Source organism: Pseudophryne corroboree, chromosome 4, assembly GCF_028390025.1.
Source record: "Pseudophryne corroboree isolate aPseCor3 chromosome 4, aPseCor3.hap2, whole genome shotgun sequence".
In the NCBI taxonomy this organism is placed as follows: Eukaryota; Metazoa; Chordata; class Amphibia; order Anura; family Myobatrachidae; genus Pseudophryne; species Pseudophryne corroboree.
Genome location: NC_086447.1, coordinates 135,927,355 through 135,948,506, shown reverse-complemented (window position 1 = coordinate 135,948,506; position 21,152 = coordinate 135,927,355). Strand labels below are relative to the sequence as shown.

Here is a 21,152-nt window from a genome sequence, read left to right as displayed (position 1 = left end):
CATCCCCTCCCACCCTCCCAACACACACTGGGACTGCAGAGTACCCAGCAACCAACACCCTCCATAGACAGACAGCACCCTCCTCTCTCCACAGACAGCACCCCCTCCCCTCACAGACCCCCTTACCTCAACAAACAGCACCCCTCCTCCCCACCACAAACAGCACCCCTCCTCCCCACCACAGACAGCACCCCTCCTCCCCACCAGACAGCCCCCCTTCTCCCCACCACAGACAGTACCCCTCCTCTCCTCCACAGACAGACAGCACCCCACCTCCCCATCACAGACAGCACCCCCTTAACTCCACAAACAGCACCCCTCTCCCCTCCCAGACAGCATTCCCCCCTCCCCAGACAGACAGCACCCCCTCCCCTCCCCTCCATAGACATCGAGCTCCCCTCCTCACCTCTAGCCGGGAGCCAGCGCGTACAGTGAGGCCAGGCGGTGGCCAGAACGGAAGCGCCGCGGTCACGCTCCCGGCAGCAGCCCTAGCAAAGTAGAGCCTAGGAGCTGCTGCTGCTGTAACGCCGCCGAGCACTACGGACCTTGCTCGGCGGCGCAGTTTCTTGCGCCCCAGTTAGAAAAAATATATATATATCACCATATATCATCAACGCCGCAATGGATCAGTGGACAGGGGGGGTTTCCAGAGATTCGGAAACCCCCCTGCGTGCGCTAGTGCTTGTGTAGGTTTGGAAGGCTTGTTGCTGTTCCCCCATTTGCTGAAGCATATAAAGGGTGGAAATCAACCTGGTTACCACCTCTTGCTTCAGTTGGTGGAATGGCAAATGTAACTTTTCTTGCAGCAGCTTCAGTCTTCTTCATACAGTTGGTGAATAGCAAAAAATGTCCAGCATTTTTTCAGGCCACAGACAGCATCTCCTGCATACACCTGTAATTTTAAAATAATTCTGTACCACCTAGTTTATTGTGTGTGCAAAACATGGGACATGTTCAAATTCATCTAGTTGTAATGCTCTCACAATATTTGTTGCATTATTGTAAATGACAATTCCTGAGGAGAGTCCTCGTGGGGTAAGCCATTTTGCTATGATATCCCTAAGTTTTTCTAACAGGTTCACACTACTATGCCTCTTTGTGAAGTCTGTGATATAGAGAGTAGCCTGTCTGTGCATGAGCTGGCATTTTTGTGTTACATGCTGGTCATGCTGAAGGCAATACACCCACCCAGTTGGCTGTCACAGTCATGTTATTTTTAGTTTGACCACTACTGCTTGTCCACATATCTGTGGTTAATTGGATAAAATGGCATTTCCTTGGCCAATAATTTGTTTTTGTTTTTTTACCCTCCTGCTACAGGCAAAGCATTGCTGTTCTGCTGTTGCAGGAAAACATTGTATCATAGCATTTCATATGCAGATACCTCTACAGTTGCACACAGAATATATTCATGCCACAAATTTTAATCAGGTGACCCCTGAACTAAACGAAACTATTAGCCAGAATGTGTTTATTCATCATATGAAGTAACAGCAGAAGATGACTGACCATGTTTGGCCCTAGCTTCTGCAATAGGCATTCTTCTATTGCATGAAAAAGCAGTAGCACTAGCAGGACCACCACTCATAAACAAAGGCCATGGTCTTAGCCTTTCCTTGCCACTGTGTGTGGTATATGGCATGTTGGCAATGTTACATTTTTTGGCAGTAAACATTCCCTTTGTTATTAGAGGTGATGTTTTCTTTAACATTGTGAAATATTTAGATTTAGGTGCCTTTTCTTAAATTTTCTGTCCTCTGGACCACCTTTTGTAGATGTTGAAGTACTATCATGGCTGGCAGCAGCTGCAGCACTAGTACTGGGTTGCTGCTCCTGCTCTTCTATCAACTGATCTAGATACATGTTTGTTTGTTTGTTTGTTTGTTTGTTTTTAATACACTGTGACTCACAGCACTTCTAGTAATGGTGGCACACCTGCACCTAATAAATATTATTATTGAACAACACAATGCCTGAACCTGAACAACACAATCATTTTATTTTTTATAAATTTTTACACACTGTGACTTACATTGCTTTTAGTAATGGTGGCACACTGGCACCTAAAGTAATTAACATTATTTTTGACAATTTTATTTTAATTTTATTAACAATGTGGCTACACTAAGCACACAACACAGTGCATCACAGCAGGGGTCTCACTAATAGTGGTTACATCCGGTGTGGTGTACTGTATTTAATGTCTGGTAAAAAGGAAGTGTGGCTTCACGGGTAAGGGTCATGGCCTCACATGAAGGGGGCAAGACCTTGTAGGCCGAACTCCCATTTTGTCACTCTGGGGGTCCTGGAGATGAAGGATGCCCCCGGAGACCAGGGTAAGTGGAGTTCTGGCTCCTACACAGTGATAGGAGCATGGTGCTGCACATAATGTCACAGTGCAGCACCTGGCTCCTGTCACTGAAGAGCATGTTGGTGTCACCCCTTGTTGGGTGATACGTAGGTGCAGTCATCACCACCCGCCATTGCCTCACAGTACTTCAGACCATATCCCTTCACTGACAGCATCACAGTAGTGATGCAGCTCACACTGACCCTTCACTGACATTCTGACAGTCACAGAAGTGCTGTACCCCACAGTTCTTCAGTTACAGTAGTGATGCAGCACACAACCCTTCAGCCCACAGCCCTTCATTGACAGTCACAGTGCAGCAGCCCACAGCCCCACACCCTATGTGTGTCCTGTGTGAAATGATGCCTGCGTCACAAAAAGAGGGACATTTAAAGAATCCCAAACACTTGAGATCCGATGCCAGAAAGATTATGTTTTGCCTCATATTGGAATCTGAGTCTTGCAGGAAAACCTGAGCTCAGGCTCGGAACTATTAAGATATGACAAATTCAGGTGGTTCAGTTTACAGAAAACCGAACACGCACAACTCTAACATATGCTGTCAGATAATTTGTCTATGTGTCTTATGGTGAGTATATTCACTGTCAGATCTGAGCAAAAAATTATCACATTTTTCAGGAATGCTGAAAGATTTCTTATGCATAACAGAGTGATAATTGCTGTTCAGTCATGCAAATACATTGTACAATTACTGGACAATTAGATTGATAATTGTACAGTGTATGTTTGCCTTAAGTATTTTAAGTGAAAATGTAAGATTAATAATATAAATGGTAAGTCCACAAGTAACACAAGGCAACACTGTGATGTGACAAATAGTTACATTTGTGTCTTTCATCTAATGCACTAAGTTTCCTTGGCTGAACACTGCTTCAACAGTCTTTAATGTTGCCTGTTTATTTGTGCTTCACAGGCAGGTACTTTCCATCATGCAACACCATCAGGGAGGTGTCTGATTGGCCCCAAATGTATTCTGCCTCAGGATAACAACCCCAAACATACAGCCAATGTCATTAACAACTATCTTCAGCGTAAAGAAGAATAAGGAGTCCTGGAAGTGATGATATGGCCTCCATCATCGAGTCTGTCTGGGATTACATGAAGAGATAGAAGGAGTTGAACAAGCCTACATTCACAGAAGATCTGTGGTTAGTACTCCAAAATGTTTGGAACAACTGTACCTACTGTAAAAGAATTGATACTGTTTTGAAGGGAAAGGGTGGTCACACCAAATATTGTTTTGATTTAGATTCCTATTCTGTTCATTCAATTTGCATTTTGTTAATTGATAAAAATAAACTATTAACACTTCTATTTTTGAAAGCATTCTTACTTTGCAGCATTTTTTCCACAGCTGCCTAAAACTTATATAGAAAGACAGTAGAAACTGTGGCACTCCAGAATGATATGAAAAAATGTTTTTAGTAGATTACATCCATAAACAAAAATGCCCTTCTGAACGACGTTTCGGTGCCACAAGCACTGCTTTCAAGGCAGGCAATAAAACATACACAAAACGACAATATAGATGCAATTTAGCTAAATAGGCAGGAGACACCACAACGCGGGAGAGCCGGGTCCGGTGTGCGCTTCCGTCTGCCGAGGCTTGCGGGGCGACACTTCCGGTGACGTCAGCCGACTTCCACCGGGGTTGTCCCAGCTACGTGTTCTGTGTACGCCGTTGCCAAGAAACCATGGTACCAGCCAGATGCCGCTGAGTTATCTCCCCGGCCCTCCTCACGGTGTGCTGAAAGATATCAAACGTAAATCACAGTCAGCATGTACTAAACTTTAAAGAATACTATATACTGGTGATACTTAACAGACGCATATGCACAGTTAGGATCGATACCTCTACTAACTGGGTGAACGTTTGAAATAGAAACCATTTACATAGAAAAAGCTAATGCACTGCTGCAAGCACAATACTAAATATGAGTCTTGCAAAAATGTACTTCATTGCTACTAGAACATAGTCATAAAATCATACTGCTGATTACATACTGCTGATTAGTAAGGTAGCTCAAACTACACCAATTGTCAGGGCTACATGAATACACTCCAATTGTGGCGTTCATTCATGCCATGCGGATATACGGTGTTGAGAGTCTATATCCACCTGCTCTCGCATCTGAGCAGCTTGCCATCATGAACATCTCCTCTCAGGGATGACGGCATATGATCTATAAGCATGTGTTTCAGTCCTGCCAATGTATGGCTCACCTGCAGAAAATGGCGTGCCACTGGTTGATCCGCCGTTGAAGTCTTTAAGGCTTTATTGATGGATGATCGGTGCAGTGCCATTTGTTCACGGACAGTCCGGGTGGTTTTGCCCACGTAATATAAATTGCATGGGCATATAATAATGTAGACAACATGGGTGGACAAGCATGAAAGAGCATGGTTGATCTTAAAAATACATGATGAATGTGGATGTTTAAATGTGTAGCCGGTGATCATGTGGGAGCAGGTAGTACATCGGGGACATTTGTAACAACCTGCAGGTCTGGTTAAAAAGTGGGGTTCCATTGTTAATTTCTTGAAACCTGTGATGTCCGTGTGGACAACCATGTCCCGTATGTTCCTACCCCTCGTGTAACATGCCATAGGTCTCTTCTGTTTGAAGCAATGCAGTGCTTTGTCAGACTTGATAATTGGCCATAATGCATGGCTGGCACGTTGTACCACCTGGCTCGATGTAGTGAATGCCATTTTCCAAGGGATAACTGTGTCTACTTTCCGTTCCTTTGGTTGTAGTAAGTGTTCCCGGCCAATCGACAGTACCTCCTGTTTTTGCTTCCTTAAGAGACTTAAGTTGTAGCCACGTGCTACAAACCTGTCAATAATGGTGTCAATACCTGCAGCCGCAGTAGTGGGGTTATCCGATATTCTTGCTACTCGCATCATTTTCGATTTCGGTTGTCCAAGTTTAAGTGATTTTGGATGATGGCTTGATGCCAACAGGAGCATGTTCCTGTCCGTTGGCTTAAAATACACTTCTGTGTGCAATTTATTGGACTTAAGAGTAACCTGAACGTCTAAAAAATGGATGGTGGCATGGCTGTATTGGAAGGTGACTTTAATTGTAGAATCCCTAGTGTTAATCACCTCAATCATGCACAATAGTGCTGCTTCATCTCCTGTCCACAACAAAAATAAATCATCTATAAAACGCATGTAGCACTTATTGTGTTGCAGATACTCATTACTGAAGAACATATCGGTCTCCTCCTGAAACATACAAATGTTTGCATAGCTCGGTGCTTCATTGCTGCCCATGGCACATCCCGCCAGTTGTTGGTAAAACTGCCCATTGTATAGAAAATCATTTCTTGTGAGAGTCAACTCCAAAAGTTTCATAAACAACTCGCTATCTAAGTCAACTATAGATTGGGACTCATAAAACGATCTAACTGCTACCAAACCTTGTTGATGGGGGATGGAGGTATACAAGCTATTGATGTCCAAAGTGCATAGAATACTGTCCTGCGGGATCTCACTGATTAATGATAAGTGCTGCAAAAAGCTGGTAGTATCCTTGATATAAGTCGGTTGTTTCATGACATGTGGTTGAAGAATGCAGTCCAAATACATTGATATAGGTTGATACAGTGAGTCATGATCCGAGATAATAGGTTGCCCCGGCGGCTGGTCCAAACTCATGAATTTTAGGGACAGTGTACAGGATCGGACTCACCGGAAATGGTTGTTGTAAGGCTTTAAATAATTTATCTTCTAATAGTCCTTTTTGTTTGGCATCCCGTAGAATCTCTTGTGATTCAGATTGGTACTTGATGGTTGGATCCCCCAGTAGTTTCTGATATATGGTTTTATCTGCAAGTTGGCGGTCTATTTCAGCCATATAATCGGCAAGATCTTGAATCACAATCACGCCCGCCCCTTATCGGCGGGGCGACCCACAATGTCGCGGCATGCTGACAGATTCTGTAGAGCTGAGTGTTCTTGACGACTTAAATTGTAATGATGAGTAGGTTGAGCATAAACACATTTTTGCACTGAATCGTCGATCATACGTGTATACGTTTTAATAGAATTATTGGAAGACACAGTATCAAATGTAGATGTGCTCCTTTTCATCAGAAATTGTTGACTGGGAGTATTTTGTGATAGGAGAGTGGTATTTTGAAAATATTCTTGCCTATTTAGGTAAGTTGCATCTACAGTATGTTGTCGTTTTGTGTATGTTTTATTGCCTGCCTAGAAACGGTGCTTGCAGCACCGAAACGTTGGCCAGAAGGGCATTTTTGTTTATGGATGTAATCTACTAAAAACATTTTTTTCATATCACTCTGGAGTGCCACAGTTCATACCATCTTTCTATGTCAATTACCCACTGAAGGCACCACCTGATGAACTTTCCAGTGAGTGACGGTTCTATTCTGCATTTATATATATATATATATATATATATATAGAGAGAGAGAGAGAGAGAGAGAAATGCCGGCACTCACTTCTCCTTCCAGTAGATGCCCAGGTGCCTCCAAGCAGGTCTTTCGACTACATAAACAGGTGTAGGCAACAATGGCACTGACGGGACTTCATAAGCGGCAATAAACACAGTGGTCTCTATGAAAGATTTAATTGATTAACATAATTAAAAAAATTATGCTAATCAATAAATGATCATTAGATAAGCCCCTAAAAAGGAGACCAGTCACCAGAGGGTCTTATCCCCATTCAGCTATTCCAGTCGCTGTCTGGATAGTAAGAAGTATATGATCAATAAGTTACTAAACAATAATAAGATTAATTTATACCCCATATTTTTTGCTGTAAATTTACCAATTCATTTTATTACTAAGGTAACAACATATAATACCAACTTGAGTGAAAAGCCCATTGAAAGGAACACACAGTAGTTGGAACCCCACCATCACTGAGTAAGTAATATATTTGGGTCTCATGATTAACCAACACTAAGAACTCTTGAATGAAATCTAAGTGTCTTTTGTGAGATATTGGGTTCTATTACGTTAAAAAAAAATTTTTTTGTCAAGGATAAGCTATATTCCATTTGGAAAGGATGATATCATCATCTTCTTTTTCTTCTTCCGCTTCATTTCCTCCTATTGGAACTACTAATATTTATTTCTTGATTGTTGTTTACTCTTCTATTCAAAGAGGATCAAAATTCTTATAACGTATAGATATGCCAAACAGTCAACCTGTATAGAATTTACTATAATGATTATGTAAATTCAGTATATATTCATTATTATATTGGAACTTTAATGACCAATTGTACATCCTAGGATGACATTTTCTTTTTCTTCTTCATTCTCTAGTAAGAATAATAATATCTATTTCTCCATTGTGTGTTTATTCTTCTCTTCAGACAGAATTTAAGTCCGTGATTTATTAAATGCTCAACTTGTATAGAATTTATTACAATGATTGAATTAATTCAGTGTATACTCATTTTTTACAATGGAACTATATTGACCAACTGTACATCTTATCCTCTGTTATAGAGTGATGAGCTATAAAAGCGACTATGTTAAATTTGTAAAAACTATGTGCCTCGTAAACTTGTGCATTATATATTATGTTTATTGAGACAACCTTTCTATGTTTTAGTTCACTGTCATAGAATACCCCTGATGAAGTCATTGATGATGAAATGCGTTGGGTGATTCATTGCTATACTATTCAGATCCAAAATTAAAGAAAAGAATTGTCTTTTAAATACATGCTAAGAATTCAACTGTACTTATGTATTAGTATAAATATTGTCTTGTTATTTAAAACATTTTATTTGAACTTTTAAGGAACTATTTTAATAAATATACTTATATTTTGTAAAGATTGATTTTGGTTGTACTCAACGAACAATCTGTCGCAGTACTTTGAACAAACTTTTTATTTTTATATATGTGTGAGATATTTGAAAGGTATTAACCTGTTGAGATCTATAAAAATAGGCGCCCCCAAAAGAAACCTTTTTCCTTATATACATCAAATAGGCCCTTTCAGGCAGAGGACCAATCTGTGGGTGCTGCCGAACATACCCTAAGATAACTATTATTGTTTACTAAATTGAACCATATTGAACAAAAATAACATGAAACTTCAGCAGTACTAGTCAACATATATATATATATATATATATATATATATATATATATATCCTTTCCTTACTATTATATGAAAATTAAATGTTCTATGTTTGTTGCCCAATCATGGCCAAATCTTTGAATTGCAAGAGTTGACAATTGACATAGGAATACTTTACAGGCTGGGTTAGAAAACATGCTTTGTGTTTTCCCATACCTCCCACTCACGTTCACGACTTTTAGCAACTGGCATGTCAACTCACACACAGCTTGGAATTCACCATGCACAGCACATAATAAGTAGATCTGTGGTGCAATTAGTTTGCATCAGAAAGATAATAAGGTCGAGTAAAAGTTTCATAGTGATAGTAACATGGTAACATAGTTTTTGAGGTTGAAAAAAGACAATTTGTCCACCGAGTTCAACCATTTTGTGGTCTTCTACACTGTATTAATTTTACGACTAATCTTATCTGTTGTGAATGTCGGCCATTACATTTATTCCTCTTTTTTTTTTTTAACTATAGTGCGTGATCTACCCACCATAACCCTGTATAGCCTTATCCATTAGGAAGTTATCTAGCAGATTCTTAAAAGTATTGACTGAATATACCATTACTACTCTCTCAGGCAGGGAATTCCAAACATGAATTGACCTTACTTTGAAGAAACCTTTTTGCTTCTGTGTGTGAAATCTCCTCTACTCTAACCTAAGCAGATGTCCACGTGTCCTCTGTGTAGATCTTATAAAAAATGGTTCCTCCGCAAGCTCTGAATATTGTCCTCTTAAGTATTAGTAAATGTTAATCATGACCCCTCTTAATCTCCTCTTTCCAGTGTAAACATGCCTAGCCTAGCAAGCCTTTCCTCGTATTCCAGCGTCTATATCCCCTTAATCAGTTTGGTCGCCTGCCTCTGAAACTTTTATAGTTTCAGGAGATCCTTTTTGTAGTATAGTGCCCAAAATTGTGCACAGTATTCAAGTTATGGCCTCACTAGGGATTTATATAATGGGAGTATAACACTCTCATCTCTTGCATCAAATCCCCTCTTTATGCATGCTTGTACCTTGTTTGCCTTCTTTGCTGCAATACTACTTTGGGTACTGCAGCTAAGTTTGTTATCTATGTGAACACCTAAGACTTTTTCCAGTACGGAATTGCTAATTTTACCATATTTAGTATGTAAGTGGTATTTTTTAACTCGCTACCAAAATGCACTACCTTACACTTGTCTGTATTGAGCCTCATTCTCCATTTTGCTGTCTATGCTTCCAGTTTAAATAAATCGTTCTGAAGCGACTCGGCATCCCCCACCAAATTTATAACCTTACACAGTTTAGTGTCGTCTGCAAAAATTGACATCATGCTCTCTAGACCTACTGCTAGATCATTTATGAAAATGTTAAATAATAGTGGTCCAAGTACAGAGCCTTGTGGCACACCACTAAGTACTTCAGTCCAATTTAAAAAGTTCCATTTACCACAACTTGCTGCTCCCTATTATACTGTAGAACCAGTTTCTAACCCAAGTGCATATTGTGCTCCCTTGCCCCAGTTCTTGTAACTTGCAGATAAGCCTCATGTGTGGTACTGTGTCAAAAGGTTTAGCAGAGTCTAAAAAGATTACATCCACCTCCTTACCTTGATCTAGGTCCGCGTTTACGTTCATAAAAGCCTAGTAAGTTTGTTTGACATGATCTATCCTTCACAAATCTATGTTGGTTCCTATTAATAACCTTATTGTCTTCAAGGAACTTCTGTATACTATCCCTTAAAATACCTTCCAGTACTTTCCTAACTATAGATGTAAGACTAACTGGTCTATAGTTACCCAGTTCAGATTTACTTCCATTTTTGAATATCGGCACTACTTCCACTATACGCCAGTTTTTGGGAACCATGCCTGATGTAAGTGAGTCATTGAAGATCAAAAATAGTGGTCTTGCTAATTGGCAGTGTAGTGTCAATGAGAACCCTTGGGTGAATTCCATCGGGACCAGGTGATTTATTAATCTTAACTTTTTTTTAATCGGTCACAGTCTACTTCCTCCCTTAAATAAGCACTTAGTAGTGGGACATTATTGTTGCTGAGGTTATGTGTTAATCCCGCCATCTGGTCCTCTATTGTGAATACAGATGAGAAAAACTAATTTAATTTTTCTGCTATGTCGTTATCGTCTTTGATTAAGACGCCCAACTTGTCCTTTAAGGGGCCTGTACTCTCCTTCTTTAATCTTTTGCTGCTGATGTATTTAAAAAACTTTTGGTTTGCTTTCCTATGCTACTAGCTTTTCAGTTTCTATTTTAGCTGCTCCTTTCTTTTTTGTATATTTTGTTACAATCCTTATAGTACCGCTTTCCCGTCTGATTTAGATTTTTTGAATGCTCGTCTCTTTTTGCCCATTAGTTCCTTAATCTTTTTGTTAAGCCACATTGGTTTGGAATTGTTACTCCTTTGTTTGTTGCCCATTGGAATAAATTTATGAGTGTAATTTTTGAGCAGCGTTTTTAATACCTCCCATTTTTTGTAGTATTTATTCTTTAAAACAAAATTTCCCATTCAAAGTCCCTTAAAGCTTCCTTCACCCTGTCAAAATTGGCTTTGCTAAAGTTTAGAGTACTAGTTGAGCCTATATAGGACTGCTTATGAAAATGAATATTGAGTGTTACCACATTGTGATCACTGTTTCCCATGGGCTCCCCTACTATAATATTTGATATCAATTCCCCATTGTTTAATACCAAGTCTAAGATTGCATTGTACCTAGTTGGTTCCTCGATTAGTTGAAGTAAGTAGTGATCATTTAGTGTGTTTAGAAACCTATTACCCCTAGCAGTATCATATGAATCAATTGTCTAATTAATCTCCGGATAGTTAAAATCTCCCATCACTACGTCTCCCAGTCCTGCCAATTTTCAGTTTGCTTCAGTAACAATTCCTCATCAGACACATTAATACCAGGTGGCTTGTAGCATAACCCTAATACTATCTTTTTTGTTCCCTTTCCCCTGCATGCAATTTCTACCCATAACGTCTCAACAGTATTTACAGTACCCTCATGAATATCTTCCCATATATCAGGTTTTAAAAATGGCTTTTTACATAAAGACATACCCCTCCACCTCGTTTATTTGATCTGTCTCTCCTGAACAGCGTATAACCCTCCAGATTGACTGTCCAATCATGAGATTCGTCCTACCAAGTTTCAGTAATGCCTATAATATCATACTGTTTGCTTGCTTCTAGTTCCCCTTTTTTTCCTGCAAGGCTTCTAGCATTTACATGCATACAATTAAGATAAGTATTCCCCGTTGTGCTAGGGACTTCATTTACTGTATGCAGTATTGATGACCCATAATCGTTGTTAGTTAGTGTTTTGGCAACACCCTTGGTAAAACCCTCATTAGTACCCTTGCTGGCTGCTCTTTCCTTTCCAACTTAGAATCCTTACTATTCTCACTGCATGACCCATAGTTTCCAGCTAAACCCTCCCCCAAGGCACCTAGTTTAAAATCTCCTCCAACCTTCTAACCATCCTTTCTCCCAGCACTGCTGCCCCCTCCTCATTCAGGTGCAATCCATCACAACAAAAACGATGACGCCTGACTGAGAAGTCCTCCTAGTGTTCCAGGAACACAAACTCCTCTTTCCTACACCAGTCTCTAAGCCACACATTAACCTCCCTAATATCCCTCTGTCTCCCTTGGCTAGCGCATGGCACAGGAAATATTTCGGAGAATATTACCTTAGATGTCCTTGCCTTTAGTTTCTGGCCTAAGTCCCTATAATCTTTCTAAAGGACATCCCACCTACCACTAACTTTGTCGTTGGTGCCAACATGCACCAAGACCACTGGGTCATTCCCAGCCCCTCCCAAAAATCTTTCTACCCGGTCCGCGATGTGCTATACCCGAGCACTCGGGAGACAACAGACTGTACGGCGATCACGGTCCCGGTAGCAGATTGCCCAATCTGTCTTCCTGATAATAGAATCCCCTACTACCACAATCTGACCAGGTACCTCACTTTCTTTTAACCCATCAGTCAAGAGGGACTGCTCCTCCGGTTGTTAAAGGAAACAGTCTCCTCCAGCTCCATCATTTCTTCACTACCATCCAACAAATCTTTGTCCAATCGGGCGAATCTGTTGGGGTTTGATAGTTCTGAGATGTCGTGCCTACCCCTCTTTTTCTTTCTTCTAACTGTGACCCAGCTGGCTACCTGGTTGTCCTCGTCTACTGGTGACCCTCCCTGCATCTCCTCCACCATTCCATCTAAGCTTTGCTTGAGATTGTGAATATCCCTCAGTCTTGTAAGGGTTTGCTCTAGATCAGTTAACTGGGCTTCTAGGACAGCCATTCGCACACACCCCGCACAGATGTATTCACACTGGGACGGTTGCTCCAGATGCGCATACATCTTGCATGACATGTACTGAGTGAGATTCTTAATCACGTGTCCCCCCCATTTTGTTTGTAAAGTCTAACTCCCTGTTACCTTTAAAAAAACAAAAAAACAATACAAACTATGCAATACAATATGGTACTATAGCCTAGCTGCGAAGAAAAAAAATGTTCACAACAGAACAGTAATTGAAAATACAATCAAAAGAATGTATGGCAGTGGAGAGAAACAATATTCACAACAGAACAGTAGTTGATAATACAATCAATACAATCAAAAGAATGTGTAATGGTGTATAACAGTGGAATGTGTGGAATGTGTGACAGCGATGATACTTGCATATTTGGAGAGTGCCTGGACCCCCTGCAGCAGCACCTGCTCACAGGTCACAGGCCCTTTCTCCAGATCCTGGCACCGTTCCCAGCAATGTTCCCGGCACCTTGCTCCTGCATTTGCTCAACCCAGCTCCTGGCTGTACTTGCACAGCTCCCAGCTGCTCTTGCACAGCCCCCGGCTGCACTTGTACCCTCCTCCCAGCACCACTCTTGGCACCGCTCCCAGCAACTTGCTCACACTGCCCGGCACCTTGCTACCAGCTGCGGCTCCGGCTCGTCCGGCTCCTGCTCATCCCACGTGCACATCCACACATTCCGTGTACATGATCTCGCGTCACTGAGCTTCCGCCCTCAAAGTATACTAAGCTCAAGTAAAGAATATATACTAAATAAATATAACAGCACTAAGTAGGTTTCAAATTGCTTAAAACAGAACTTCAGAATAGAGTAGCTGCACATAGTAAATTCCACAATGTTTGTAGCTTATAGTACAGTCAGAATCTGTAGGAGTCTGGTACAATAAACATGTCATGTCTACGGATTGCTGTTAATTATAAATAGCCTGCAGCAATAAAATTAATGTTGAGATTCTGTACGAGACCACTAATGATAACAACTGCCAGACTTCACTATGCAGATAACTTGAAAGCTGCTCTACATTACAAGGAAATCCTTAGGAGATGCTGGAATACTTTGAGCTCCTTAGCACTGCTGTCTCTGGTAGATTACTTGGCCCAGCAGGCAAACACTATTCTGCCATCCAGGCTTGCTGTTCACAGTCACTTATTGAGGTACTGGCGTACCAACTCAAATGTGCATGTATGGATCTTACCCATGCCCGCAGAGCATATACTGAGTAACATAGAAACATAGAAACATTGAATTTGTCGGCAGATAAGAACCACTTGGCCCATCTAGTCTGCCCTTTTTTTTTTTTTTTTTAATATTATTTTTTATCTCTAACCTTATTTGATCCTTATTTCTTTGTAAGGATATCCTTATGTCTATCCCATGCATGTTTAAATTGCTCTACTGTCTTAGCCTCTACCACCTCTGATGGAAGGCTATTCCACTTGTCCACTACCCTTTCTGTGAAATAATTTTTCCGCAAATTTCCCCTGAACCTCCCCCCCTCCAGTCTCAGTGCATGTCCTCGTGTCCTTTTGCTTCTCTTCATTTGGAGAATGTTTCCCTCCTGGACTTTGTTAAAACCCTTGATATATTTGAAAGTTTCTATCATGTCCCCCCTTTCCCTTCTCTGCTCCAAACTATACATATTGAGATTTCTTAGTCTTTCTGGGTATGTTTTGTGATGTAGGCCATGCACCATTTTAGTTGCCCTCCTTTGTACAGTTTCTAATGTATTAATATCCTTTTGAAGATATGGCCTCCAGAACTGAATACAGTATTCTAGATGAGGCCGTACCAATGACCTATACAGTGGCATTATTACTTCTTTCTTTCTGCTGCTGATTCCTCTCCCAATGCAGCCAAGCATCTGACTAGCCTTCCTAATTGCCTTGTTACATTGCTTACCTGCCTTTAAGTCATCTGAAATAGTAACTCCTAGATCCCTTTCCTCCTCAGTAGTTTCCAGTATAGTGCCATTAATACTGTATTTAGCTTTAGGATTTTTGAGACCCAAGTGCATGATTTTGCATTTTTTGGCATTAAACTGTAATTGCCAGACTCTTGACCATTCCTCTAGTCTACCTAGATCCTCAATCATTTGTTTTACCCCACCTGGTGTGTCTACCCTGTTGCATACCTTTGTGTCATCTGCAAAAAGGCATACTTTCCCTTTAATGCCATTTGCAATGTCACCAATAAATATATTAAAAAGCACTGGTCCAAGTACAGATCCCTGGGGTACTCCACTGGTAACATTTCCCTCCTGTGAATGCACTCCATTTACCACAACTCTCTGTTTTCTATCCTTCAACCAAGATCTTATCCATTCAATAATCCTAATATCCAATCCCAAACTTTCAAGTTTATTTAGCAGTCTGCGATGTGGAACTGTGTCAAAAGCCTTACTAAAGTCTAGATAAGCTATATCCATGGCTCCACCTTTATCCATCACTTTAGTCACACAATCAAAAAAGTCAATAAGATTTGTTTGACATGATCTCCCCCCAGTGAATCCATGCTGTTTGGGATCCAGTAAATTGCCGGATTTGAGATAATCTAAAACTCTTTCTTTTAAGAGTGTTTCGATCAATTTCCCTACTACTGATGTAAGACTCACTGGTCTGTAGTTGTTTGCCTCTTCCTTGCTTCCACTTTTGTGCAGTGGGACTACGTTTGCTCTTTTCCAGTCCCCTGGAATTACCCCTGTAGCTAATGACTGGTTGAATAATTCTGTCAATGGTGCTACCAGCACCTCTTTAAGTTCTTTTAGTATCCTTGGATGTATCCCATCTGGCCCCATAGATTTGTCCACTTTCAGCTTTGAGAGTTCTGTTAGGACCTTCTCCTCTGTAAATGTACTTGTTTCATTTTCCTGAATATCCCTGCAACTTAACTGTGGCCCCTTCCCCTCTCTTTCAGTAGTAAATACTGAGCAAAAATAATCATTAAGATGATCTGCTATTAAATTGTCTCCTTCAACAAGACTCCCAGTGTCCGTCTTTAGTTTTATAATTCCGCCTTTTGTTTTTCTCTTTTCGCTTATATACCTAAAAAAAGTTTTGCCTCCTGTAGTTCTGTAGTGCTGACAAATGCATGGCCATTCACATGCCATGACGCATGCAAGTTTAGGCACAGCCCTTTTATTTTAGGTCAAATCTTGACAGTAAAAAGGTGAGCTTCACTACTATTGTTTTTGTTCTTCAGAATATTACTTTAACCGTAGCTCAGATGTCCACATACAAAACAGTGCCGTTTCTTGCGGCGGGCGAGCCTGCCTGCCGTACTGTGTAAATTGTGGACTCTTGCCTGCCATACTGTGTAAAATGGGGACTCTTGCCTGCCGTAATGTGTAAAATGGGGACTCTTGCCTGCCGCAAAGTGTAAAATGGGGACACGTGCCTGCCGTAATGTGTAAAATGGGGACACGTGCCTGCTGTAATGTGTAAAATGGGTACTCTTGCCTGCGTAATGTGTAAAATGGGGACACGTGCCTGCCGCAATGTGCAAAATGGGGACTCTTGCCTGCGTAATGTGTAAAATGGGGACACGTGCCTGCCGTAATGTGTAAAATGGGGACTCTTGCCTGCCGTAATGTGTAAAATGGGTACTCTTGCCTGCGTAATGTGTAAAATGGGGACACGTCCCTGCCGCAATGTGTAAACTAGGGACTCGTGCCTGCGTAATGTGTAAAATGGAGACTTTTTTCCCCCTGTGGTGGCCGTTATGATATCAGATGAGGACATGCCCATTTTTACGAGGACACGCCCATTTTAATGAGGCCACACCCCCTTGTTGGGAGCACATGTTTTTTTTATATCTATGGGGGGGGCGCATTTGTTTTTATGCCAATGGGGGGGGGGCGCATTTTGAAATCTCGCACTAGGAGCCAAATTGGCTAGAAACAGCCCTGATACAAAACCCTCTTTTAATTTCACTCTAATGACATTTGGTCACAGCCCAGGCAACACCGAGTACTACAGCTATTGTAGTATATATAAAAAAAATCTAAAACATTTATTTTTAGGTTTAGCAAAATCTAATGTTCATTTATTAAATTTTTCATCTGTGAAATTTTTATAGTATTTGTTGTTCAAAAACGCCATTTAAAAGAGTATCTGTAATTTCTTTGGGTGTGGTATAGAAGGTAGATAGTAACTAGGTCGACAGCGTCTAGGTCGACCACTATTGGTCGACAGTAACTAGGTCGACAGGGTCTTTAGGTCGACAGGTCAAAAGGTCGACATGAGTTTTTTAATGTTTTTTTGTTGTCGTTTTCTTCGTAGAGTGACCGGGAAACCCCGATTAGTGCACCGTGTCCCCTCGCATGGCTCGCTTCGCTCGCCATGCTTCGGGCAAGGTGCCTCGCTCTGCTACCACTTTGCTCGGCACAGATTACAGTTCCAATCGTAGTCCACGTGGATCATTAATTATGAAAAGGTTCAAAAAAAGAAAAAAATTGTGAAAAACTCATGTCGACCTAGAACATGTCAACCTAGAGACCCTGTCGACCTAGAAACCCTGTCAACCTAGCTACTGTCGACCAATAGTGGTCGACCTAGACACTGTCGACCTAGTTATTGTCGACCTAGAGACCGCATCCCAATTTCTTTCAGGTTAATTTTATCAGATTCACTGCATATTAAACACTAAATTTCATACAAATCTGAAAATTGTAACATTGTTTAGATAACCTGTAGTCAGTCACAATTTTTTACAATTATTAATACATATCCATAAGCAGAAAATCTGATTTAGGTAGAGTTCAAAGAGTGAAGTTAAAAGACAGCACTACTACTTACCCTGGAAATGCCATTCTCCAGGTCTATCAATGGCTATTAAGGCACAGTGCCATTCTATTCACTCTGTTTCAAACAACCTGAATGGTTGTCAATGCCCCTCCCACTTGAGTTTTCAATTCCTGTGAATGAGAAAAGAGTGGATGGACCCAGTTGGTACGGAGAAGAGAAAAGCTTCCAAGATAAGTGGGGGTTTCGTTTTTTAAACTCTTTTGAAGTCCATCTGAACAAAAACCCCTATAAAATATTTTAAGGTGGAAATCTTCTTTAAAGATACTGGGGTTGTCCGTCTGAGTTCTTTACCTTACATATATAGCTAATCTACTGAATCCTGTTTTGCTAGGGGTGTAACTAGAACTTTGCGGGTCCCATAGCAAAATCTTTGTACTGAGAGGTAAAAACACATTGGCCCCTCACATAAAAAAAACATACCCAGGACTGCAGGCTCAGTTCTTCAGCACCCCATGATGACCACTGGCGTTTTTATAATGGGTGCAGTGTGTGCGGCGCACACTGGCCCCCGGGGTCTAGTAGGGGCCCACACCGCACACACTGCACCCTTAAGTTTTCATAGTTATCCTCTGGACTCCCGAAGGGCAACAGCAGCCCTGCAGAAATCACTGGGAAAATGATGCGGCGCCATTTTCCCTGTGTTTCACGCATGCACAGTAGGAAAAATCTCTGGGAAAATGGCCAATGCGCCATTTTCCCGGAGATCCACATATGTGCTCCAGACTCTGGTACAGCACTAGGGACCACCCTAGTGCCCAGAGTAACAGCGCTGCCGGTTAGAGAGGAGGGGGCCCAGACGGATCCTGCACACGGGCCTCCTATCTAGAAACAACACTGTACAAGTCATTACCTGCTGACTGACTGCTGCTCATCCTCTCAGCACCACACAGCCCAGTTCCAATCCCAGTCTTCACCACAGCCTGCCCTGCAGCTGCATTATCAATCATTATATTAAGGCAATTGAAACTTTGGGCTAGATGTACTCGCATACCTTTGTATGTATCCCTTTTACGTGGTCTGTCTCCAGGGTAGCAAACGGTGACTTTGTGTGTATTTGTGCTGAAGTAGTGGAGAGATAATAGACAGGACATGATTACACAGTCAGTCCTGTCACCTGTGCACATGCTGCACAGTCGGGTCTGGTAGACGTCAAGCTCATCACATAGACACTTCTCTGCTGCTCATGAATCCTGACATGCCTGGGTGCAGGGGGAGCGGTGGGCCCTGGATGCAGCCGGGGGCCCCATAGCAGCCACATCCCCTACACCTATGGTGGTTACATTGCTACGTACCTAGTCTATCTGAGCATAAATATTTATTTTAGAGTGTTTTAACTAAATATAACACTAGATGGCACTTGGTCAGCACAATATGGATAATACTGTATCACTTTTAAATGTTGAATATTTTCACCCAGATTCAAACAGAATAGCAAAGACTCAGTTGCTACGTATTTTTTGCTGAAATGTGGAGTTTAAAGGTGTTCAAGTGACTTCAGTCTAAAGTTATTAATATGTAGAAGTGACTGATACATTTGCTCTTGGTAATTACTGAGACATTACTGTGACTCATTATTGGGTTTGGATTTAGCAACAGAAGGACAACACTGAAAGCTAATGGTCAGATATTGAGATCATATATTAGTTTTAAATAAATTGTGAATCCAATGGAATTACAGTATTGTTGCTAGGCAACAAGAATGGCTTTGAAAGTAAGTGGAAATGGAATTATATAAATGTAAACAAAACAATAAACTAAACTTAAAATGAAACAGACACGAGACGTGATGCCCTTAAGCATAAATACAACAGATGGTTATGATGCGGCACCAAGATTGATGAGAACAACAAACTATCCAAAATTAATAAAGCGATTTGTAAAACTTTGAAAAAAAAGTGCTGGAAGTTAGTCATAAAATACATTTATACAGGCAGATAAAATGAAATACAGGCACACTTTTATGCACACTGCGCCACCACTAACAATATTTTATACAAAGAACACATTTGTCTTAAAGTGACATGTGAAGGCTTATACAGTATTTTAACATGACAGAAATAGCAAATATGTGATGCAACTCCCTATACTTCTTGAAGTATTGCTAAATGTACTCATGATTGTTTACATACAGTAGCAAAGTACAGAATACAAGAGTGTGTAGTCATACAGTATATTGGATAGAGAGAACATAAAGGGTGAGATTCACTGAATATAAATAATCTAAAAATAAATCATAAAAATCCTAGAAAAATAAAATTTATAATAATAATAATAATTATTATTATTATTATTATTATTATTATTAGTAGTAGTAGTAGTAATAATAATAATAATAATAATTATAATAATAATAATAATAATAATAATAATAAATAAAAGTAGTAGTAGTAGTAAAATAATGATGATAATAATGATGATAATAATAATAATAATAATATTATTATTAATAATATTATCCTTTATTTATATGGGCCACAAGGGTTCCACAGTGCCCAATTACAGAGTACATAAACAAGAAAACAGTGGCTTACGCTGTAAGACAATATAGTACAGGGTATATAAACAGAGCACTTGGAGGTAGAGGAGATAGTAGTTCCATCAACAGATAATGAAATTATGGGAGGTGAGTTTATGCAGGAGGGTGGGAAAATGATCAGCTCAGCCTTAGACATGTTAAGATTAAGAAAGCGCTAGGATATTCAAGAAGAGATTGCAGAGAGACAGTTGGATATACCAGGGAGGAGGGTTGGGGAGAGGTCATGACAGGAGACAAAGAAGGAATGTTCAGAGAGGTAAAAGGATAGCCAGGAGAGGGCAGTATCGCACAGACCATGGGAGTGAAGGATTTGCAGAAGGAGAGGGTGGTCCACAGTCAGGGCTGGATTACCAATGGGGCGGGTGGAGCTGCAGCTCCAGGCCCGCCCATGCAAACAGGCCCACAGGATCCTCCTGCAGTGCTGTGCAGCCAGTGGTGACAGGAGGAGTGTTTTTCTCCTGTCAACAGCAACAGTCCACTCATCTCCTGGCTGCTCTCCTCCCTATCCCTCACCTCCTCCTCACCCAGGCTCACCCTCACGATCAGCAGTGGTTCCACCATACCCACTGGGCAGTCTTAAGCTCCGACCCCTGGCTGCATGAAACTCCGCCCCCTGTTTACCCGAAACTCTGCCCCTTTGTCTGAAGCTGTGACCCTCAGTCAGATTAAGCCCATTCAGGGCCCCCACCATTCCTCAGCATGTGATTTCAGTTGGCAGCAGGGCAGTAAATGCTGTGCAAATCAGAGCTGCTGTGGGTGGAGCACAGAGTCTGAGCTGCCCAGCATAGGAGGAGATGCAGCTGTCGCTGGGTGTATAGAGAAAACAGCAGGCATGCCCAAAGAGCCTTCCCACAGGTCAGTATAAAGTGTGGCCCCTGCCATGTCTATGTATATGTGTGTATCACCTCCGAAACAGGTTGTCAGTGCGCCTTGTGCAGCCCCCCCCCCAGCAGCGCCATTAAATCTGTTTCCCCTACTACCGTGCTACAC

General features: G+C 41.2%; 1 long non-coding RNA gene across 1 annotated transcript in view; it reads right to left on the bottom strand.

Moving 5' to 3' along the window:
• Nucleotides 1-3,825: 3,825 nt before the first annotated feature.
• The window catches only part of LOC134911172 (uncharacterized), a 72,227-nt gene continuing 54,900 nt past the window's right edge, over nucleotides 3,826-21,152 (bottom strand). Inside the window, exons 2-3 of the long non-coding RNA XR_010176380.1 lie at nucleotides 17,618-17,736; nucleotides 3,826-4,118 (exon numbers count right to left, since the gene is read on the bottom strand). This is a non-coding gene — a long non-coding RNA (uncharacterized LOC134911172). The remainder of the gene's footprint in view (nucleotides 4,119-17,617; nucleotides 17,737-21,152) is intronic.